At 44.8% G+C, this 7,212-nt stretch overlaps 1 non-coding gene across 1 annotated transcript; it reads right to left on the bottom strand.

Annotated features, from left to right (window-relative positions):
* Positions 1–275: 275 nt before the first annotated feature.
* On the bottom strand, positions 276–348 carry Trnar-acg. The gene has a single exon. It is a non-coding gene; the product is annotated as a tRNA-Arg (tRNA).
* Between the last annotated feature and the right edge of the window lie 6,864 nt (positions 349–7,212).

Here is a 7,212-nt window from a genome sequence, read left to right as displayed (position 1 = left end):
TCCCTCATAGTTTCGGAAGACTTCGTCCTATATTTCAAAATTTATTCAATAAGGATTCTGTTTCAGATTTTTTAAATATCGCCTCGTTTATTTCACGTTGCAAACAAGGACATTTCTCATGCATCTCACACACTTCGCTTCAGTGCCTGCAATTCTAGCTTCGGGTCTCATATACAAATAATATTTCTATCACATTATTTTGAAAAGCTCTTATCATTAGCAAAGACTGCAACGACTGCAGTACCGACAAAAATTTTAGTCACCATTAAAAAATTCGACCCTGCCAGGATTCGAACCTGGAATCTTCTGATCCGTAGTCAGACGCGTTATCCGTTGCGCCACAGGGCCCACGGAACTCAGCATGTTTAATTTCGGAACTACAGATTTGCAAGGACACAGCGGATGCCTTGATGCCGTTTTCAGAAATATCTAAAAAACCATAGATTCTAAAGAGTTCTGACGATGGTATACAACATTCAGAATTACTGGGTTTTTGGACTTTGTCCGCCTAGAAAATGTGGGAACCTCGACTCACAACCCTATGGGCCTCCACGGCCTGTTACAGGGATAGCCTTACCTTTATGCGTGCTACATTCTTTGTGCACCTTACCCTGAGTGATGTAATAATTTTAATTACAAACAATACAAATATAGGTAAATAATGAATAGGAAGGGATGTGGAAGGAAATTGTCGTGGCTAATTTGTTGCACCATACCGTCATGTTCTTGTAGGAGGAAAACCACGGCAGACGTGATTACTAATACACTTTCTTGAAGCCGAGGTTTGAACCCATGGATTCCCGAACGCATAAAGGCAGCTACGCGCCCAGACGTTAAGTTTGGTGGTTGGCTTCAGTTCGAACTGAGAAGACGGCGCGAAGACGCCGTGCAGTTTGTTACGGATGTTTGTGTACTTGTGCCAGTTCACGGGCGGAGGTGAGGTTTGTATCCTCACTGGACCTGCAATTTAGACTCTGGTATGCACTGATTGGGGCGACCTGCAGAAATCGGCGCAGGGGCTTGCTTGCAGCGAAACCGGTTACGTTCTAGCCACGAGGGGCAATTTGCAACAATTCGGCACCATAAAACTGACCTCCTGGGATTATAATAATCTTACAAGGAAAAACGAAAATAACTTTCCTGACATAAACATTAACGACAAATTAAAATCTCTTTTGCTTCCCTTTGTTTCTCGCTTCTCCTATGTAGCTCAGGTGACAACGCTACTGACTGCTCACTTCGGGTGCCAGCGGGAACACCGGCCATCCTGCCTGAGGTTCTACGTGTCTTTCCCCATGCCCCTCTTACAGTTAGGGTACAACTGCTTCCTTTCACGTCCTTTCGAAATCATTATTCACAACACGTCCTATCCGTAGACGTCATAGTCTTGGTAACTAACAACGTAGTTAAATAACTACAAGTATATGGGTATTTATTTATATTGTGACGTACAGACTCGTTGCTGCCCAGTGACTCTGTAAACAGCGGTAGTTGCTAGGTAACGCCAGCAACATGCACTCACGCAACAGTAGAACGACGGGGTTATGCAACTCGTTTCTAAGCAACGGTGCGGTAACACGTTTCCGCGGTAACGGACACAAGCGCAACAGTAGAAGAATGGTGTTTTCTATGTGGTCCGTGCCGAGATACTATAAGCAGGACAGTCTGAAGAAAAGAGTTAGTTGTTGGTTAGAGCTGTCAGCATTTCAGTTGAGTGAAGTGTCCTGAAGTAGCTGCTTGAGGAGTGAGAGAGTTCAGTTGTCAGTTGAAAGACAGCCTGTGAAGAGAAGACTGGGCGGTTGGTGTGAAATGGCCACCAGCCTTGGAGCCAGTTAGTTGAGTTGTCAGCTGACAAGAGGGAAGTTGAAAAATCTCCACTCTTAAAGCCGTTGTTAGGAAACGGATAGTGGGACTCTGATATACTGAGGACACTAGTCTGTGTGTGTCACTGGTCTGAAAAGTGTAGTTCCGAATGGTGTATACAAGTGGTCAATAAATCAATTCATGAAACCAAACCCCGTCTATAGTCACACACCCCTAAATCGTGAGAATATGTGTTCATCTTTTGCTTTCTTTCTCCCTGTTTTTAACGATCCATTTTCTCCCTTATTTCCTTTCCTCTTTCTTCTGCACATTCCTTTCTCTCCTCTTTATTTTCACATCCGGTTCTGTAACGCTGGGTTTTTCCTCATGGATATAGAGGAGCGGGGCGTGAAGTTGGCCACTCCATTTTGGTCCCTAAGTTAACGCTCCGTGTGCCTACACCTCCACTCTCCTATACATCTTCATGACTTGATGTTTAATTAAGCACAGGGACAATTTAATTCCTGCGTTTACCTTTCTTACGTTTTACGTAGTTTTTAGTATTGTTTCTTTTTATCTGTATGTTTCCTTCCTTCCTCTCTTACATAATTCGCGACCGACAGACCTGCACACAAAGAACGAGTTCTAATCACTTTCAAATCACTGGACGCATTTCCCACCGCGCAACCGCATAATGCAACACAAGCATAACGATTGTGGTCTCCAGTTACGAGACAGCGCGGACTCCGACCTACGCCGCCGCCCCTCCTGCGCGGCGTCTCACAAGACAATACACCCACCCCTCAACCAGTGAGTCATGGCGATCCGTGTCCTTGATTCTAATCTGGTCTCCTAGAAACAGACTATTTTGACTAAGTGCCTTTACATTACTGTTAAATAAAATGTGTCAATGAAGCCACGAATCATTTTCTCAGACTTCCTTAAACATAAAAGTAAAGTTCACCCTATGCTTAATTAGACACCACGGCATAAAAAGATGCAGGTGTAGTTGAGGTATGGTTCCACGTATTCCTTAACCTCATCGTTAGATGGCGAGTGGTCAGCTTCACGCCCAGAACAAATTTCCTCAGTGGGCATGCACCACAGTGGGTGCCAAGAGTCAGTCTGGATGCTGTGAATAAGAGAAAAATCTACTACCAATGTGGGCAATCGAACTCTGGGTCTTCGGTCGTCCAGTCCGTAGCCTAGTCACTGTACCCACTATTTATTACTTTTTTAACTCTCATAGTGAGGGGTAGAGTCCAGCTGGGTCCACTCGGCAACGTCGGCCACTGATTGGCCTATTGTACCTGACCTGGGTGATTATGATTATCGAACATTTTGTGGAATGAAGATTGGCAGGAGAAACTGAAGTTCTAGAAGAAAACCTGCCACTTTTCCACCATAAATCCCACTTGACCAGACCCCGGGATCCAACCCGGGCCGCCGCGGTGGGAAGCCAGCGACTAACCACTCGAGCTATGGCGCGGCCAACTGCACCCACTAACCTCAGGACGTGATCAAAATGAGAATTGNGGGGGGGGGGGGTCATCAACAGAGTTGTGGCCGTTTGTCTCAATGTTACATGTTGATGCTAAAGGTGATGTGGGCACAATTTATGTGGTCAATTTTGGATCGGTGTAGAAAGAAATTTTTTCAAAATTCTGATCACTCGCCAGCACAAATCGCTGTAGCTGAGTGTCTCGAAACCAGGGCACGTTACGCCTCCCGCACACAGTCTCAGGGACGGAAGTGCTGTGTTAAGCACTTTTGAATTTGCCACCCGTGTTTGAATACCGGACAAAAAACGATCTTAATAAAAGCATTTTTCGAATCCTGTTACCATCCATCACTTCGGAACCCTATATTACGTGGCTAATCGCTCCCTTGCCTCGTAGGTCCGTGCGTCAGCCATGTTCTTATACTGACTGCAGGAAGCTGAAGAGTGCACCACTGGGATTGCTCGCAGGAGCGTAACGGTAATACGAAACCTTGTGATGACCAGTAGACTGCTTCAACATTTCAAATTTGGGGCAAACAGATACTTACAGACTGCACGGCGATAAGATCCCTGTAACAGGCCGTGGAGGCTCATAGTAATGTGAGACGTCGGGGCTCCCACATTATCAATCGGCTCACAGATGGCGGTGAGGTTGTCAGCCTTACGCGTCTGCCGACCTTTACCCCAGGAAGATTCCTGGTACTCATTTCTGTTAGAGGTTGAGTCGACACCAGGGCCATAGTGCGGCTGGAAGGATTAGGTCAATTAACAAATTCAATGACTTTATTGGCAATCGAACAGGCGACCTGCCGGTTAGTAACATAGGGCCTCACTGCCCGACTGCACGGTAGCGGAGGGAGGTGAGCCAACAGTTGCATGTCTGGTTCCATTTGCGACTGGCACGTAGCCGTGACGCGGTGTGTATGAGCAGCCGTGGGTTCCAAACGCACGCGTCGTGTTTATTGGAAACTTGGCCATAACCGCCATAACTGTTGTGGTCAGATGTCAAGTGGCCATCACAGACTGCGGACTATATTGAACGAGCAACCAGTGTAGACTAGCCACATAATTGCATTGCAAGGCTATTACATTTAGAGGTAATTTCCTCCCAAGGTTTCCACGAACATTCTTTTAATTTCAAATTAGCGCACTGTAGATTATAGGTTTCATTGTCCTTTTTTGTGATACAGAATGCAACATGTATAGTCAGGGATAAACAAAATTGAAAATGTCTCTATAATGACTCCGAATATTTCTCTCTTTTTAGGACATAACCCACTTTTTGATCAGTGTGAAAATCTACCGACGAAACCCTTGTTTGCTGCATATTTCAAGGTAGTTTCTTCCTTGGCTTACTCTTCAGCCCTGAAGATGGAGACGATAAATCACTTCGAAACATGGTTTGACTTTCATCGGAATACACGGTGTTATATCCCAGAAGATACAAGTCTTTATAGTCACCGATGTGAAAACCTCAAATCCTACAAGACAAGAGTTTGCCTTGTGCATAATCACCACGCCATAAAGAATGTATCCAGTAGCGTACCAGGAAAGTCCTATTGAGGGAAATTTCTAAATAGATTTCCGGCTCACCTCTCTTACGTAACGGGGCAACATGGGGTTCTGGGATCGTGCTCGCGTCTGCGCACATGAGTTACTCTCTCCCCAATAATTTTCGAACCAATGGCCGAATCTTTATGAAAAGTGGTATGAAGAGCTTGCCACTAGGGGCCATTCGTCTTTTTTACTTCCTAACATCCCATCACTAATGGCTGAAACATGGCGAACGCGAGAACTTTAGCTTTCGAAAGGGCAGCTCTACCGCTTGATACAGAGCACTGTATATTCTATCGAAACAGAAACTCCCAAGTACACCCACTTCCGTTACCGAAGCCTGTTCACTTTCTTATTTGTTCTAGACTGTACAGTAACTTCAAGGTCGCGGATAATTTGTATGTAACTTTGGGTTTGATTAGGATAGCCAATGTACCATTAAATCGTACAGTAAACCCTTGCTAATCCTGACTAATTGTGGGGGCAGGTCATCCAGATTAAGTAATAATCCGGATTAATGAAGCAGAACAAACTCCGTGGCCTGTAGTCCGCAAGCGAATTAAACCGACCGAGAGACCGCCGCTTGTCGGCGAAATTAGTGCAAACCTTAGCGGATAGAAGGTGTCGCGTGTCAGCGCAACGAATCCCCACGGCAATTAAGTTCGGTTTTCTAGACCGGAACCGCTATGTCCTTGAAATAGCTCCTCGGTTATAAGCCTGCCGATACTTTTTGGCCGGTGTCCTTCACTGTCGGCGCATGAGAGCGAGTCTATGCTACGAACTTGCTTCGTCTGCAGAGAAAACATTAGTAGGCTGGCAACTGGCACGTGGGAAAAGCACACAGTATCTATTAATAACAGCAATCCTATGAGTTCAACGTCTACCTTCTTACTGAGGCAACATAGTGTCGCTGCGCATGCTCACCAATCTTTAGGCTCGCCGACTTGCATCAGACCACTACGCATCGGAGATCCACCGGCCAAAATCGACCGTCCCACCTATACCCTCACGTAGCTGAGTAGACCCCGTTCCAGACCCACTGCTTCTCGGAAAATCTGGTAGCGCCGGGAATCGAACCCGGACCTTTAGATCTATAGCCAGGAACTCTGACCACTAGACCACAGAGGCGGTCTAACGAAGCAGAACGTAGGCCTAAAAGGAAAAAAAGACTTAGAATGCAAATAAATGGAAAACTTAATGATATAAATAGGGCTCATTAAAATAAATAAAAAATTATCACTCTAGAGCCTTTATTTACAAACTGTAAAAAGGATAATATATTCATTCATCGATAGAAGACTCAAAAGTTGTACTTGCTTTCGTCATAATAATACAGGTTTGAAGGAACTGTCAAGTTTTGTCTGAACAGACAAGTGACTCGTCTGCCTTTCTAAATACCTTATGTCTTTTAAATTACTCAACTGTGAAGAGCATTTCTCATATTTGGATCCGGATTATCCGGTATCCGAATTAACAGCAATCGGATTGGCCAGGCTTTACTTTACTTCCACGAAAATTTCTGGAACAGTCTCTGAAAGTATAGGCAGTTTATATTTTGTCGAAGGTTGAGGAGTTGGAATAGACTTATCCATTTCATAGAGCGCCGAATTAAGGATGAGTGGAGGCAGCGCCATAGCTCAAGCGGTTAGTCGCTGGCTTCCCACCACGGCGGCCCGGGTCTGGTCAAGTGGGATTTGTGGTGGACAAAGTGGCGCTGGGGCAGGTTTTCTCCGAGTACTTCGGTTTCCCTTGTCACTCTTCATTCCACCAATTATTCCACAATCACCCTCACCTATCATTTGGGGCTGGTACAATAGGCCAGAAGTGGCCGCAGTACACGGGACATAGTCCCAACCCACTAGCAATAAAAAAAAGGCTGCGTGGAGATGCAAAAACCAGTCCCCCCCCCCGCTGCCTTCATGGCATACTACTTAATTTTATTAAGCATAAGCTTTTGGGCGGAAGGAGTTCAAGACAGGCATCTACCCCACCTTCTGGATTTTCGAAAAAAAAAAACTAAAACAAAATTTATATATATGAAGTACTCGTATTAATATTAAATTTAACATTATTTTTAAACTTTTTACTCTCCTTTTCTACAGAGCCGCACAAATCCCCAGCGAGGTGCAAAATCATTGCTAAACAGCTTAAATGTAAGCCGGTAAACAATATTAGAGTCAATTTTACCGACCACACAACATATTTTTATTATTATTACACTACATGTTTCGACCTCAAGAGGTCATCCTCAGGTGTACGAACACAGCTGTATAATTACACGCAATCACATTCGTCTTCTCACTTATTCGATCCTGTATCTTATTCAGGCCCACGCTCAATAATATATCAAGCTC

The sequence above is a fragment of the Cryptotermes secundus genome, unplaced genomic scaffold (genome assembly GCF_002891405.2).
Source record: "Cryptotermes secundus unplaced genomic scaffold, Csec_1.0 scaffold870, whole genome shotgun sequence".
NCBI classification, from domain to species: domain Eukaryota; kingdom Metazoa; phylum Arthropoda; class Insecta; order Blattodea; family Kalotermitidae; genus Cryptotermes; species Cryptotermes secundus.
Note: the sequence above shows the minus strand (reverse complement) of the source record. Positions and strands in the feature narration are given on the sequence as shown.